This window comes from Stigmatopora nigra, unplaced genomic scaffold (genome assembly GCF_051989575.1).
Source record: "Stigmatopora nigra isolate UIUO_SnigA unplaced genomic scaffold, RoL_Snig_1.1 HiC_scaffold_26, whole genome shotgun sequence".
Classification (NCBI taxonomy): Eukaryota; Metazoa; Chordata; class Actinopteri; order Syngnathiformes; family Syngnathidae; genus Stigmatopora; species Stigmatopora nigra.
The window spans coordinates 1,401,378-1,418,626 of record NW_027551605.1 but is presented as its reverse complement, the minus strand read 5'-3'; the positions used below and the strand labels follow the sequence as shown (position 1 = coordinate 1,418,626).

At 34.9% G+C, this 17,249-nt stretch overlaps 2 long non-coding RNA genes across 2 annotated transcripts; one reads left to right on the top strand and one right to left on the bottom strand.

Moving 5' to 3' along the window:
• The first annotated feature begins 431 nt into the window (after window positions 1-431).
• On the top strand, window positions 432-10,968 carry LOC144192440 (uncharacterized). Its single transcript, XR_013325121.1, has 3 exons — window positions 432-550; window positions 10,172-10,322; window positions 10,392-10,968. It is a non-coding gene; the product is annotated as an uncharacterized LOC144192440 (long non-coding RNA).
• Window positions 2,529-15,281, bottom strand: LOC144192439 (uncharacterized). Its single transcript, XR_013325120.1, has 3 exons — window positions 15,170-15,281; window positions 10,362-10,798; window positions 2,529-3,353 (listed from the first exon to the last, which is right to left on the bottom strand). It is a non-coding gene; the product is annotated as an uncharacterized LOC144192439 (long non-coding RNA).
• Window positions 15,282-17,249: the final 1,968 nt, after the last annotated feature.

The following is a 17,249-nucleotide window of genomic DNA, read 5'->3' as shown; positions in this document are numbered from 1 at the left end:
GTTGCTTCATATGATATTTCTTTATGTATCTTAAACTGATTTTTAACAATTTGAATTGAGACATTTATTTGGACTGACAGAAAAGTTGATTATTTCTTTACAGTAGCCTATGTAATCAATTTTCATGCCTTTAATTTGTAGCTAATTGTGGAATTTAAACATTCATGCTACTAGTAAACTGGGTAAAATATTAATGATTGTCCTTGATATGATTTTATAATAAATATTCCATCATAGCTTTAATTCTATGCATCAAATCTGTTTAGACACTAATTATCTCGTGCCTACTAATATTCATTATTTTTGGAATTTTCCACTGCCTACTATTATTCCGGTGCCTACTGTTATTAATACATTTGGAATTTTCCACTCCCTAGTATTATTCCAGTGCCTACTATTATTCGAGTCTTCATAGTAGAGGTGCCTAAAGTGTCCTCCTACAGAACGCTAACCTTGGTTCTGGCATCACTGCAACAAAGCTTCCTTTTAGCAAATGGGAGCCCAGCAAGAGTTGAGAGATGGCAAATGGGAAACAACTCTAGAATGACAGGTAAATAAATAAATTAAAACAGATATAGGAAGTGTATTTACATTTCAGGGGATGTTTTGTGACTTGGACTGTTTTTGTATGTTGGAAAAAAGCTTCCCATCAAAGATTTTTGTAATGTAGGAGCATTTGTGAGTAGAGGTACCACCGGATTTATTTGTGTATATTCTTGTTTTGTCGCTGATTACAAATTTTCAAATTCAGAAAGCTAAATCAATAACATGGGTCTGAAAGGTTTCAGCACTTAGTGATATTTTAATGAATTGTGTTGTTTATTTCGCAATGATTTGACCGACTGGGGCAGCATGATGGAAAAAGTGGTAAGCATAGCTGCCTCAAAGTTCTGAGATCATAATTGGGAAATCCCTGGTGGGTTTAACCCTTCATGTGCAGAGTTTGCATGTTGTCCCCATGCCTGTGTGGGTTTTTTTGGGGTATTCTGGTTTAGTCCTACATCCCCAAAACATGTGTGATTGGCTGACTTATCATTCACAAATTGTTTGATTTTGTGTGAAAATTGTTGTCTCATTTAGCCCTGAAAATGGCTGCCAGCCAACAATGAGCTCGAAAATGAATAACTCAACTCATTGGTTCCACGTACGTTATCTAATTTCAACAAATGCCTGCTTACTCCTATTACTTTGCAACGTTTTCATAATACCTCTCTAGGAAAGCAAAGTACTAACGAGTTTGGGAGAAAGCGTCCCTATTTTGCAGTTGAACACCTGTTGCTGCTCTCCTTCATAGAGATCTGGATTTGAAGTATTGAAGCTCTGCCCTATTTATTTGACTTAACACATCTGCTAAACAGCTATGTTCAAAAAAGATCACACAGTGTTTATTGGTTCAGCCCTTTATTTACCTCCCAGCAGCTTTCAGATGGGCCTCCAATATGAACATAATAACAGAAAGGTGACTCCATTCACTTTAACTTGAAAAACAGTGCCGATACTGAACATGAACCCCTTTCTCCTGCACCCACTGAGACAGCAGGTGTTCATATGGGGAGCCATATTATTCAACACTAAAAACATGTCAGGCAGAATACCTGCGTAAAAAAAGAAAAGATAAAAATCTAAGAAAATTAAGATTAAATATGAGATCATAAGACTATAATAAATTGTGCATATACAGTTTGGATACTCTATCCTATTGTTCTTACACCTGAAAACATGCGCTGTCATCCTTCACCTCTTTGCGGCTTCAATATCTCGCATTTATATATAAATACATATATATATATATATATATATATATATATATATATATATATATATATATATATATATATATATATATATATATATATATATATATATATATATATATATATATATATATATATATATATATATATATATATATATATATATATATATATATATATATATATATATATATATATATATATATATATATATATATATATATATATATATATATATATATATATATATATATATATATATATATATATATATATATATATATATATATATATATATATATATATATATATATATATATATATATATATATATATATATATATATATATATATATATATATATATATATATATATATATATATATATATATATATATATATATATATATATATATATATATATATATATATATATATATATATATATATATATATATATATATATATATATATATATATATATATATATGTGTGTGCTCCAGCACCCCCACTCTAATGAGGATAAAGCAGTTCAGAAAATGAGATGAGAAAATATATGGTGCTCGGACGTTTGGTCGCCGGTCTTTTGGTCCCTTTTGGTCGCCGGTCAAATGGTGACAGTGAGAGAGTTTCCTGTTGAAACCAGCTCTCAAAATTATATTCATGAGAGAGTTTAATATCTAAGAGAGATATTAATATTAAGTACTGTTTAATATCTAAGTACTGTTGAAAACAGTAGATATTTAGGTATTAAACTCTCTCCCATGAATATAATTTTGAGAGCTGAAAATACCCCCTAAGCATCCGGGCATCTTATGAGCCCAGAATTTTTTTTTATTGCTATGCTAAGGGGCGTAACACACCATGACAGCATAAATTAGTCTACCGTGTGTTTTACAAAGAAAGAAGAAGAGAGTTGTAACCACTATGAATAAAAAAAAATGAACCACTATTATAAGGGATGCGGTCCACCTGTGTGAAGTTTGTATGTTCTCCCCGGACCTGTGTGGGTATACTCCGGTTTCCTCCCACATTCCAAAAACATGCATGGTATGCTGATTGGACACTAAATTGCCCTTAGGTATGGGTGTGAATGGTTGTCTGGCTCCTTGTGCCCTGCGATTGGCTCGCCACCGATTCAGTGTGTCCACTGCCTCTGGCCCGGAGTCAGCTGAAATAGGCTCAAGCACCCCTACGAGGATAAAGTGGTTCAGAAAATGAGATGAGATGACATCACTATCACTGTCATTGGTCCCCATGTCCCATTTTCTAATTTGAACCTATTTAATTTTATGGTATATACATTATTCTTATCGCTATTTATTTTTGTTTCTTGAAACTGTGAGTGAATCCCGTCCAAGGTTATTGAAGTCAGTTTGTCACCCATAAAATTGTATGTAATGGTAATTTGTTACATTGTCTTTTTATGTAGCAAAAACAGTATTGTGTATTTTGTGGGATTTCCCAAGTGGAGGGGCTTCCTGGACAAAAGTCTTCCCATGTATTTTAAGGCCCAACTTTCTTCTTGGAAACATCTGTCCTCAGTTTGATTTCCTTTGCTCTCTGTTTTGAGGTAATGAAGCCTGTCTGTGCAAAAGCCTACAAAAACAGAAGAACAGAAGGCACAAGTTGATCATGCAATGATGTTGCTGGGCATTTTTCTGTGTACATGTTTGTGTGTTTAAAAGGTAGTTGTAAGGGCAATTACACTGATTAGCTACCCATGGCCACATTTAATTTTCTCATAGAAACTTTAACAATGCTAACACACGCATACACATCCGTGTTAGAAAACAATATGGCCCACATAGTATAACATTCATTAACCGGTTAAACTGAATCACCTGGTTTCAGTGGGCTCCTTGTTTCTTAAAAAAAAAATATTATCCCTCATGTTTTATTGTTTTGAATGGTGGAATGAGATGTCAACTCCTATGCTCAAGGAGGTCTTTCATTTTGATTGTTTTATTATCTCATGCCATGCTTATAGTATAAAAATCAAATCGTTTATTCGGTATAAAGTAGTGGTTCTTAACTTTGTAGGAGCTACTGAGTACCTACCAGTGTCATATGCGCATTCACCGAACCCTAATTTAGTGTAAAATAAAATGTGATTTTTTTTCAAATTCAAGATTCACTGAATCCCCAAAGTTCGATTGAACCCAGGTTAAGAACCACTGGTATAAAGCTAGCTTCTTAGATGTTCAAGTAACTAATATCTCATATTTGATGTCCTCCTTCATGTGTGGGCAAAGCCTCTGCTCTTCAATTACCGTATTGTTCGGAGTATAAGTCACTGTTTTTTTTTTCATAGTTTGGCCGGGGATGCGACTTATACTCCGGTGCGATTTATGTGTGGAATTATTAACACATTATTATATCATTATTACATACCTGTCAACAAGAATACATAATTCCATATAACTGGTTGGAAAGGCTAGAAAAGCTGTATATGGACTTCAGTATCCTTATTAATGTGAATGTGAATCAGCACCAACAAGACAAATCCACATAGGCCCGGGGAGAACATGCACATGCAATACAGATAGACATGATCTGGATTTGAACCCAGGACCCCAGCGCAGTGAGGCCGACGTGCTAAGTTATGGATATATATACATATACCGTATTTTCACGACTATAAGGCGCACTTAAAAGTCTTAAATTTTCTCCAAAAGAGACAGGGTGCCTTATAATCCAGTGCGCCTTATATATGGAAAAAACAGAAAACGAAAAACTAAAAACCACCACTGTCGGATATTAAAAAAACACAAACGCCTGAACTGAAACAATACTGTGAAATATGCAAATGCCATCTTAGTTTACAAAATCTTACATCATATAGCTCCTTTCCCACTGCAAGATTTTATACAAAAAAATCCAAGAACATCAACAATGGCTGGCTCTAGAGGTGACTGTGTAGTGAGTGCTTCATACCTGGAAGTCAATAACAATTAACACTTAAAAGTCTTAAATTTTCTCCAAAATAGACAGTGCGCCTTATAATACAGTGTGCCTTATAATACAGTGCGCCTTATATATGGAAACATTTTCATTTATTGAGGGTGCGCCTTATCATGTGGTGCGCCTTATAATGCGGTGCGCCTTGTAATGCGGTGCACCTCATAATGCGGTGCGCCTTATAGTCGTGAAAATATGGTATATGAATACAAGGCAAAGGTACAAGAGGCGTCGTCAAAGACATGGTTCTAAGACAACAACAAAAAAGAAGTCAGAGATCAGGCAGGGAAAACAAGAAATAAAGGAAGAAGGCACTGACAGTGGATGTGTGGCTTAAGTAGGTCCTTGATGGGTCCCATTTGGTGTTGATCAACCCATCTGCTGCTGAAACTGTAATTGGATGACAGGCGCATCCACCTACCTGTCTAGTGTTGGGCCTGATATGAACTGTGTTTTTGCAACTGGTAAAAGACGTGGGCAAAAAATCATCATCATCATAATCTTATTAGAATGAAATATAATCAAGATAGTCCAGATAAATTGTTAATCAGATACATGCTCTCCCCAACCTGCAGAGATATGTATTGCTTTTATTATTTTCAATGATCACAACACCATTTATGAGAGTTTCTTTTGATTTCTGCACATTGATCGTGGAACAGTTCAGTACATTTTGAGCACATTGCTAGTTGACCAAATTTTATCCATTTACACTCATGCTGCATGTAGAAAACTCAAAGAGAGTACGGTCTGAAGAGGTTTTCAGTCATAGCAAGGGCATTCTGAAGCGTGGGGTATGTTCCAGCAATTCCTGCACCCCTTACGAGGATAGGCAGTACGGAAGATGAATGAAGGAATAAATGTAAAAGTAGGTTTTTAAAATGTCAAAATGTTTTAAATGTAAGTGATTTATTTAAACATATAAACATTTGTTGAAATGTCAACAGCTCTAAAATGTAAAATGCTTGTATTAATTGCAGTAATGTTTTAGGGAAAAAATCCTTGAAGTTGTACAATGTTGTAGATGCAGAATCATGGTTTTATTTGTGGATTGCTAGATCTCTGTGCCCTGTAACAAAAACAAATTTTCCTCATTCTAGAAATACTAATGTAAGGCAAAATCAGTGTGGAAAACATGCTTCAATCAGACCTCATCCTGTTCAACACCCCGTGGCAAAAATAATAGGAGTTGTTCAATACAATCGCATGAAACAATAATCTGACACTGACAAGTTATTATTTTTGCTCCACTCTCATGCCCCACAGTCACCTGGCCTGAAAAAACACTTGAAAAGCCTCCTCCAGCATGGAGAGGTCCACGCTAAACACACTCAAGGTGTAGACCTTCAAACAAAGGCTTCTATTAAATCATTTGTCAAATTAATGGTACTGTTTGAATAATCAGTTTTTTTTAAGTTCAGAGTTTCGGTGCCAAATTTAGAACAATCATACTTTTTAATGCCAATTTTAGTAGAAGCAGGTAATAAACTTTTCTAAAAATTTTCGGTCATATTTGACCAATTTTCATGTTTGGATATGCGAAAACTAATGGTACATTTTAGATACCAAAAACAATAATATACTGCAAATGTTTAATATATTCAGGCTGTGTTGAATTACAGTAGATATTTGATCAATTGGCAAAAATGTGGACACATTTCTGACACAATCCAAAGCTTATCACAACCAAACACAAACAAATTCAATAAACACGGTAAAACACAAGACAAGACACGAGAGCCTGTATAGAACAGATTAGGTAACACATGGAATTAGGCTGTTGACAAGGAGAAGAAAGAAGGCATAACCTGAAACAACATTCAAATATTCAACACAATGTACAAGTTCACAAGTTTTATTTCATAGTTCCTTTTGGGGAAAATTCTTCATAACTGTACTGTGTTTCTTATGAGGGGGCAAAACAAATATCTAGGCTTGAGAAATTCTCTGGAGAGACTTTGCAAAGGCTGAGGTCATGAGATTGCGTTATCTTGGACATTCACGTTTTTTAAAAGCCTGCAGATGTGATCTTTTCTAATTACCTAAATGTTCACACAAAATTCGTAAAATGTAACAAGGCCAAGATTCATTTAGTACCTACTCTTTTCAGACAACCTGTTCATATAAGACATAGATTTTAGAGAATTTGTCAAACATATCATACCATGTAAATAACATCTCTAGATATGCCCTGTGATTGATTAGAAAACTGTCCCTACTGTAGTCAGCCTAGGTTCGTTAGTCAACCATTTCCACACAGGTTGTTAATTATATTTTTGGCAAAAAACAAACGACTTAATGAAAATCCCAACAGGAAGATGAGCAATTATTTTTTAATGTTGATTTTAATTTGATTAAATCAGGTTCGGCATTGACACAACCAGTAACACGGCCTTAAATGACAAAAACAATGCATCACCATTTACATAACTATAGAGTTATTGTAATATTAATTGAATAAGATCATATGAGGGCAAAAATGAAAAATAGTCATGTCACAGATTATTCTGACAATTTGTCATCTCATCTCATTTTTTGAGTGTCGCAGGGGGGTGCTGGAGCAAACCAAAGTATACCCAGAGGAAACCCAAAAACGTTTTGTTGGGGTTGGTGGATGGGTGTTTAATTAGTTAATGGATTAAAAATTGTAATCGTTGCCCACGGTCGCTTTCATTTTTTCACATTTTTCAAAGTTTCACTCAATTTGTGTGGAAGAGGAGGAGGAGGACTAATCTGTCCGTCTTGTGTAAACACACAGCGTGTACATTATGGGTTAATGGTCAAACGTCCATTTCCTGTTGGTGTTCTGTGGGAATACTTTGTATGTGGATATTGTTTGCATGATGGCGTGCGTGCATATGTGAGCATATTCAATTTGACAGGTTAATAATATACATAACATCTTACAATTTGAAAGTTTCACCATTTTTTATCACCGTCTTTTTCGGAAAAAATAACAGCATTCCTCCTCTTCCACCCAATACGCGAGAGATAAAAAAAACTGCTTTTTTCACGCTTTCAGCTGGTCCATAACAAGTATAGTTATTACTACATTTTGTTGGTGGATTGGTAGAGATGCGTTTGAAAATATGTATTGGTTAGGCAATGTAATTAATAAAGCTTCCATACTTAAAAGTTTTCAAATCTCAAAGAATTTCTATGCTGTTTGCCCCAGACAACTTGAATATTATTTTATGAACTATATTAATTCATTGTTTTTTCAACCTTTTGCAATCTGTCCGGCACTTTAGGACCATAACAGCCAAGAAAAACAGACTCAAGGACAGTTTTTTCCAAAGAGCCATCACCATACTCAATTGCACCTAGGAGGACCTAATCAAGACTAAAACTGAATTCTCACTTTTGTACCTACTTTTTTTGTGTAACCATTTGTTGACTACTATTACTTATTTATTATGTTGACTACTATGACTTATTTATAATGTTGACTACTATTACTTATTTATTTTGTTGACTACTAGTACTTATTTATTATGTTGACTACTATTACTTATTTATTATGTTGACTACTATTACTTATTTATTATGTTGACAACTAGTACTTATTCATTATGTTGACTATGACTTATTTATTATGTTGACTACGACTTATTCATTTTGTTGACTTCTACACATTATGTTGACTACTACACATTTGACTACTACACGTTATGTTGACTACTACACATTATGTTGACTACTACACATTATGTTGACTACTACATATTTATTATGTTGACTACTACATATTTATTATGTTGACTACTACATATTTATTATGTTGACTACTATACATTTGACTACTACACGTTTTGTTGACTACTACACATTATGTTGACTACTACACATTTGACTACTACACGTTATGTTGACTACTGCACATTTGACTACTACACGTTATGTTTACTACTACACATTATGTTGACTACTACATATTTATTATGTTGACTACCACATATTTACTATGTTGACTACTACATATTTATTATGTTGACTACTACATATTTATTATGTTGACTACTACATATTTATTATGTTGACTACTACATATTTATTATGTTTACTACTACATATTATGTTTACTACTACATATTATGTTTACTACTACATATTATGTTGACTACTACATATTTATTATGTTGACTACTACATATTTATTATGTTGACTACATATTTATTATGTTGACTACTACATATTTATTATGTTGACTACTACATATTATGTTGACTACTACATATTTATTATGTTGACTACTACATATTTATTTACTACTTATTTATTTATTACTTATTCGTTAATTATTTATCTGTTTGTTTGTTGTTCCTATTTAAGCACTTCCCAACTTATTTATGTTGTTGACAACTTAATTATTGTCATCATTTGCTAATGATTTATTATTTATTCATTATTTATTTGTCTGTTAGTTTTTTATTGTTATTTGTGCACTTTGTGGTGAAGCTTTAAATCTCATTATACTTGGATAATGATAATAAAAGCATTCAATTCAATTCTAATGAGTGCATCAAATGACTCACTTACAACAATGTTGTTTTATTTGCATGGGAGTGCAGCATTTCCGCTCCCAGTGTGAAAGCGTGCATCTTCATAACACCCAGGAATAAGTGAGTGACTGAATGCCTTGGGGTGGGGCACCAATGAGAGTTATTACTGTTGAAAGAAAAGTTATCTTCAACCCAGCCTCAACTGAATTCCCCCATTTTAATTTTCTTTTCTGACAAAAATATATAATAATACTGTTAGTATTGTTTAGAAAGTAAAACACAGAAAAACACAAATCATGAAAAATATTATACTTCTTTGAAAGAAAAAAGGGATGTGAAGATAAAATGGATAACAGTAGCAGTGAATCACTCGAACTAGCAAATGAGGTCTTTCTTTAAAGTGATGACAAGAGACAAAAAAAAGACATTAAAGTACAAGCACACTTTTCACTGGTTGACCAAATATGTGTAAAGTGCAACTAATGGAGCAGAATTTTCAAGAAACCACTGTGTCAGTGCCAGAAAGATGCTTGTGTGTGTCATCCAATTGTATTATAAAAGCACTCTCCAAAACAAAAAACAAAAAAACCTTAGTCGAGAAAGCGGCAAGCTGCCCCAATGGTGTCCGCTTTCCATATCACTCGCATATAATCTATGCATGTGTTGTTGATGTATCAAGCTTGTATGCCGCACAGAAGCATTTCATAACCTTTGCAATTGTCTTAAGTTGCCTTTCTCAATTAAATACCTAAATAATAGCTTAATAATAATAAATAGGTTCCCTGACCTCAAAAACAGGCCCATTTACCTTTTTTTCAGCCAATCACAAGGTACCAGTAGTAGGACTTAGGGATATCATCAGATTTTCTTTTCGATGAATGAAGTCAATGAATACATCATGGAGGAATATTTGAATTTATGGAGACTCACAAAGTCTATTGTACTCCTGTCAGGACCAGACTGGTGGGTGGTTGTACCCGCTATTCAATCAAAGGACCAGCACCTAATGTCTTAAGGGGTTAAGGTGCGATTCATCGATCAGCAAAAAGTATTTAAGCCGAACAGAGCATGACCACGCCGCTGGATCGTCTTAACCAGTTTACTGTTAAGTACCTTCCCGCGCTATCTCCATGTTTGCCACACCTGATCTCCAACTTTTTGTTTTGTTCCCAGGATCCTGACCACACTTCGACCACGAACCAGGACCACAATCTTGACCACACGCATTGTACCTTCATTCTGGACACCACTACAAACGACCTCCTTAGACTTCTCCTTTTGTGCATTTGCCGTCTTTGGAATGCTTTCCATAAATAGAAAGTTCTACATCGAGACTGCTGCATTGTTGTTGTTGTTGTTAAATCACATCAGGCGCCTGAGGATTACCCTCAACACCGCTACCACGGATTAGTTCTTTCAGGGAGCAAAACGTTGGGCGCCACGTTCCTGGGTGGCAGCTCTGGGTGGTTTTGTTAGATTCGCAGGCCGCGATGGGCGGCTTCCCAGGAGACACCTTGTGAAGGTTCCAACTGTTGTCCACCGATTGCTGCATTTGCAATGGTGGGCCGTCAGGGCCTTCTCTGCTGGCCTAAGAAATATCTGAATCACAGACTGATGTTAATTATATTTTGTCAATGAACACTTATTCAAAATATTCCAAATTTTCTGTTAGCTTCCTTTCATTGTTTTTCCCCCTGTTTGCACTGCTTACAGATGTGTCTTTTCCTATTGAAGCATTTAACCAATCACATTTCAGCCATTATTTGTTGCCAGTGTCAGAAGTCTGCCTCAAGGCCTTCACAATCAGTTCTGCAGGCTCTGCCGCACTAAATAAGCGTCGATAAGAAATTTGCTTTAACCAATCAGAATTTGATTTGGTGACACAAAGGCCTTCTCGCAGGCATTGGGATATACCATTGCCTTCTCGCAAGCGTAGGGATACGTCATCGCTTTCACCAACTATGATTAGCTAGTGATAGAGTGGACTAGCCAGAGCTACCAAACTGTATTCGGAGGGAGCTGCACAAGCAAATACATTGTTGTGTTGATTCATTAGCTGTTTTGTAAGAAATTGATTTGTTTGCAGATTTACTGTCAAAGCCATTTTCAAGATGGACTTTTCAAGAAAAAAAGCTGGACATAATTAAGAAAGGTCGAAAGCCAGCAAGCCTGTCACAGCCGGGAACGACATTTTCAGCACTAAATTGATATAAAAACATTTGCCAGAAATACGACAGGATAGGCTTGACTTTCAGCAGTGGCTTCCATGTCGATAGAAAAGAAGGAGGAAATAAAGAAGGATCGATATTGTGTACAGGTAAAAATGACTTTTGGTGGGTAAATATGGCTATATTCCTAAATAATATTTCAATTGTATTTTCATGTGTCGCAAGCTGTAGCTGCAGCAAAGGTTTTATAGCCATAAAATAGTTTTTGAGGGTTGGATTGATTTGCTGAAGGCGTCACTAGAAAATCCGCGGACCGCCACTGTGCATTCACCTGCTTTGGGGTCATCCGCCCACGATCGTAACAACTGCAAGCTTTCTTTCCATTGTTTGCTGACGCTGCCTAATTTTATAAAAGGCCTAATTCGTAAAAAGTTTCCCCAGACAGTTTTATCACTGGGTTTGGGTGGATTTAAGATGACACTCAGTGATGAAAAACAATGAAAAGATTCATATTTGCATTCCTGTGGCATCAATCGTTGATTTAAATTGTACTGTCTGGTGCTTTAATGCCCTCAGCATCAACATAATAACAACAAAAATAACATCAACTTGTTTTAAAAAAGAACCAACATAATCTGACGAAGATAAAGGCATAATTATTTATTCTACAAAAGCCATCTGTCCCTGCAGAAGGTTTCATCCCAGAATTCTTAATGAGAGGAAAGTTCATTGTGGGTCATTGTGTATGCGTCATTCTAACATGGCCATGACATCCCTTTACACCCTGACGACAATATCATTCTAAGTAACTTGACTCATTAGATGTGTATCCAGTGACACTCGTCAAACAAACAGATACCACTGGGCACTAATTGTCTAGCCTGATATGACACTTGACTATATCCTCCTTTTTTTCACTTTAGTGCCAATAATTGGCATTACATGTGAAGTAGTTACCATCACCTGTAAATTCAAACACTATGCGTTGCACAAGTGTTTAATCTTACATGTGGTCTTTGGGATTATGTATTTATTTCTTTATCAGCAGGAAAGAGGAATCTAATGGCCAGAATTACAGGTTAAAGCTTCTCTGTTGCGAGAGAAAGCAAGAAAAGTTTGATTATGCAACATGCAGCATTGAAAGCGCAACATTTGTGAATAGCTACTCATGATTCAAACTCTGCTAGTGCAATGCCTTGCACAGGTGGGAAAGTGGTGGCCCAGGGGCCAAATCTGGCCTGCCACATCATTTTGCGCGGCCTGAGAAAGTAAATCATGAATGCCGACTTTCTGTTTTAGGATCATGACGATTATACATTTATAATATATTTCGGGATATTCCACTTTTTAAAATCAATAATTGCAATAATAATCAATTTATTTTCTTTCTTTTTAGTTCAAAAAGGGTAATAAGGGTATAAAATCTAAAAACAAATCTATAAAAATATTTTCTATTTTCCACTTTAATATTGAACATAATTTAAAAATTATTTTGGTTCCATTTTTGAAGGGGAATCCCTACTTCGCGGAAATTCACTTATCGCGGGTGGTCCCGGTCCCAATTAACTGCGATGACCGAGGGAACACTGTACAAGAAAGGATACTTATGGGAACAGGATTTAGATTTTAGAGAGAGGAAGATATATATATATATATATATATATATATATATATATATATATATATATATATATATATATATATATATATATATATATATATATATATATATATATATATATATATATATATATATATATATATATATATATATATATATATATATATATATATATATATATATATATATATATATATATATATATATATATATATATATATATATATATATATATATATATATATATATATATATATATATATATATATATATATATATATATATATATATATATATATATATATATATATATATATATATATATATATATATATATATATATATATATATATATATATATATATATATATATATATATATCTCAGCAACACAGTTACCTATTTATATATTTATTCATGTATTTATTTATTAACTTACTATTAAGTACCTATTTGTGTATAATGCCTTTCCTATTCCTGCATCCTCACCCTCTTCCTATTGCAACAAAGAATTTTCCCGATTACGGGATGAATAAAGTTATCCAATCCAAAAAGGCTATTTACATAAATGAGCAATCAATTGCATAAGAAAGTGTAAGATTTAATATTATACTAACTTTATCTTGGGAAGGTATGCCATAAATATTCTTTTGATACCATAACAGCTGGTATACAACATGTGATCAGAAAACTTTTTTTTAAAGTCTAACAGAGGTTCTGTTATACTTGAATTCCTGGGGTAAAACAATTGACTTTTATAATTGGTAGAATACCATATCTTTGATCCAGAAACCCCTTTATCATTTTTTTCCGTTGATAGAACAACAGAAGCATTAAGGCATAAGACATCACAAAGGCGCACACACAAAGACATGCAGGGGTTCTTTGAAAACCCACACACCCTGAAAAGCAGAATCAAAGTAACTTTTGAGGTTTTTTAGCACAAACAAGGGATAGTCTGAGATTTTCAGATATGGTTGATTGATGTGGGTTCCTCAAACCTTTCTATTTTTAGGGGATTCATACAAAAGAAATTATCTCTGTATTAGTTCATTATTCTCTTCACATGCTTCCAGTTTACAGCAGGGTAAAATATCTGTTAGACTCAGTCTTGTTAAGCAGAGTCAAACTAGGCCACACAGAGAAGTTGGAGTAGTTTTCTCAAAAAAACATAACAAAACAAAACAAAAAAACTCCTGGACGCAGTAATCAGCTTGTAGACGGTCCTGTACACATACTCTTTTTTTTTTTTTTTTACTGCCGAGTCAGTACTGTTGTTTGGCATGCAAGCGATTGTGGTGCAGCTCTACCAGCCAAATGCTATTAAAAATACCCAACTTACCAAAATGAGGTGCAATTTGTTCTCTTTAAGCCTGTAAAGTGGAAACATGTGAAGCAAAGACTTGTATCTTAAAAAGACTTTTATCGTTTTGGTCTTCTTGGCGAATTGTTGGATGTGTCAATATTGCCACTAAGACATTTCAGACATTTTTATAAGCTGCAAGAAGTGTTTTCCTTTCTAATGCAGTGATATAAAATATTAAATTGTTGTTTGTCTTCACTTGTTTAAATGCGGTACGCCTCTGTTAATCTTTTTTGATGGAGGTCGTATACAGAATGTACATGTTTGAATATCCAGACATCCTGCGTTTGTCACCAAGGCTGTTTTTCAAACCAATTTCCTTTAAATATTTGTTATTTAGCTCCTTATTGTGTTGAATAAAGGAGTTTAGAGTAGATACGATGCTCAGACCTTTGCGACTTTAAAGTGTGCATGTGTGGTGGAGGAACACAGTCAACAGCTAAAAACACTTAACAAAACAAGGGATAATGTCTTTGTTTTTACTTCATGCTGGCTGCAATGTCTTGAAACGACCGAAGTTCACAAAGCAATTAAGACCAGAAAACGTGATAAGTTGGAAACCAAATTTCCTGAGTTCCCAAAAATCAGTGTGTCCATATTTTGTTCAGTCAATTACTCAAAGCACTTCATTCTTAATTGTGTCCAAATATACAATTGAAACATGTTCTTTGTTTGCCGAGAAAGACTTAAGGATAAAAGTATTTTTGATTATGTACAGTGGCATGCAAAATTTTGGCCAAGCCTGCCTGGTCAAAATACAGTATAACGTAAAAATAAAAAATGGGATTATTGTTTATTACCTTTGAACAGGGGTGGCGAACACGTGGCTCTCGAACCGCATGCAGCTCCCGGCCAAATTTAATGTGGCTCTTTTCCACAGCAATCTCCAGGGTAGTTGATGCGTTAACTCTGGCTAAGTTGTTTTTGATGTGAGTGTTGAGGGCGGACAATTACCTTGACATGAACACACTTTTTTTTTGTAAGAGGAAGAAAGTATTATGGTGAATAATATGGTTTTAATTGTGTGTTTTTGTGTGGCTATTTGACTCTCCTAGTTTAACAATTTTTCTCTTTGTGTCTAAGCCACTCCTGACCAAGGAAAAAAATCAGAGCTCAAACTTACCAATTCATTTCTCTACATTTTGGTAAAAACTATTAAATAAATAATAAGCTGTGAAGTGAAACTTCAGCAAGCAGTCAAAGTAAAACTTCTAATGAAACATCTGTTTCTCCATGTTCCAAATTCTCACAACCACACTGTTAGGTTTATTTGGGTTTTGTTATTCCCTTTTTCACTGTGTGTGTGTGTGTGCTTTTCGCCTCTTATGTCCCTCCTGGCTTCCCATTTCCTTTTGTTGACCAGCTGCGAGTAATTGACTATCAGTTCATCGTTCTGTCTATTTAAGCCCGTTGTGTTTGTCAGTTCATTGTCAAATCACTTGCTTTGTTTCCTTCATGCCACGCTGCATTGCTATGCTCCATTTTTCCACGTTCCATGCTCCACGTTCTTCGCTTCCCCGTGTGTTCCCTTCAGGTTTGGTTTTGTTATTTAACTCTAAGTCGTTAAGTTTCAAGAAACCCCTTTTGCCTAAAGAATTAAAGTTTTGTTAGACCACTCCATCCTCATCAATTGCTCCCTTCCCTGCATTTGGGTCCAACCACTCTACGTTTCCACACTCAACGTTACCAAAGACGTAACATTCAAAATGCTCAATTGTGGTTTATTATCGCGGTTAATGGGGACCGGGACCCCCCGCAATAAGTGCATTTCCGCGAAGTAGAGGTGCCCCTTCAAAAATGCTTAAAGAAACGTGTAACACGTGCACAAAAGCACCACCAAGCAAAAACATGGTAGTAGTCCGTATGGAGGATCTTCTGCAGTTTTTTTGCACGTAAGAAACATCGTTATTGGGAGTTGTGAACATTGTTTTTTTGGGCGGTGAAGATGCGCCATGATGTCATCAATGCGATTCCTGAACTCTCCCCATGTTATTGACCATTTCTTTCATGCAATTACTAATAATTCTTATTGAATATTTTGTTTCCACCTCTTGTAAGATGATGTAATTTATAATTTTAACTTAATATCTTTACATTTTTTATTTATTTTTTTCCTGAAAAAAATCTGCGAAGCCCTGAGTCCGCAATAGCTGAAGCGCAAAGTAGCGAGGGAACACTGTATTTCACAGATCGTTTGCTCTGGGCATCAACTATCTGAGCAATGTAATAACAATCAATGTATATAACATTTCACTCACGCATAATTTATATAATGTGTACAAATGTTGAAGTAGCCAACGTATCCATGTTAACATTAAAGGTTTCCATATTCTGTGCCATCGTTCTTGGCACAAAACGCCTGTCAACCACTCACACAGCTGAAACCTAGCACTAGTGGACTGGAAAATGCCCCAGACTTCAAATCAAGCGATTGTGGGTATGATTCCTGGCTTGCTCAAGATTGCTTATCCCATCTGATTTTAAGTAAGGCAGACTGATCACCTGCTAGCCGTAGGGCACACAGAAAGACAAACAACCATTCAGACTCACAACCACACCACCAACAACTGGAAATGAGCCAACGCTTACCCTCACCGAAGTCAGACAAGTGAACCACTACACTATCAGGCGGCTCAGAATATTCAACTACATTTAGTTAATTACCTAGGCTATAGTACAGATTTAAAAGTATCTGTCAACTTGATACATTGCACAAGGCAACAGTTTTACTCATTACTCTTTGATTAAATCTCATTAAATTGTACCACATGTGGTTTGTAATTGTGCAATCTCATATCAAATAACACCGTTTCCTCTTAACTCACAGGAAAATCTGTTGCCTGTGGCTCATATTATAGCGAGCCACATCTACTGTACAGT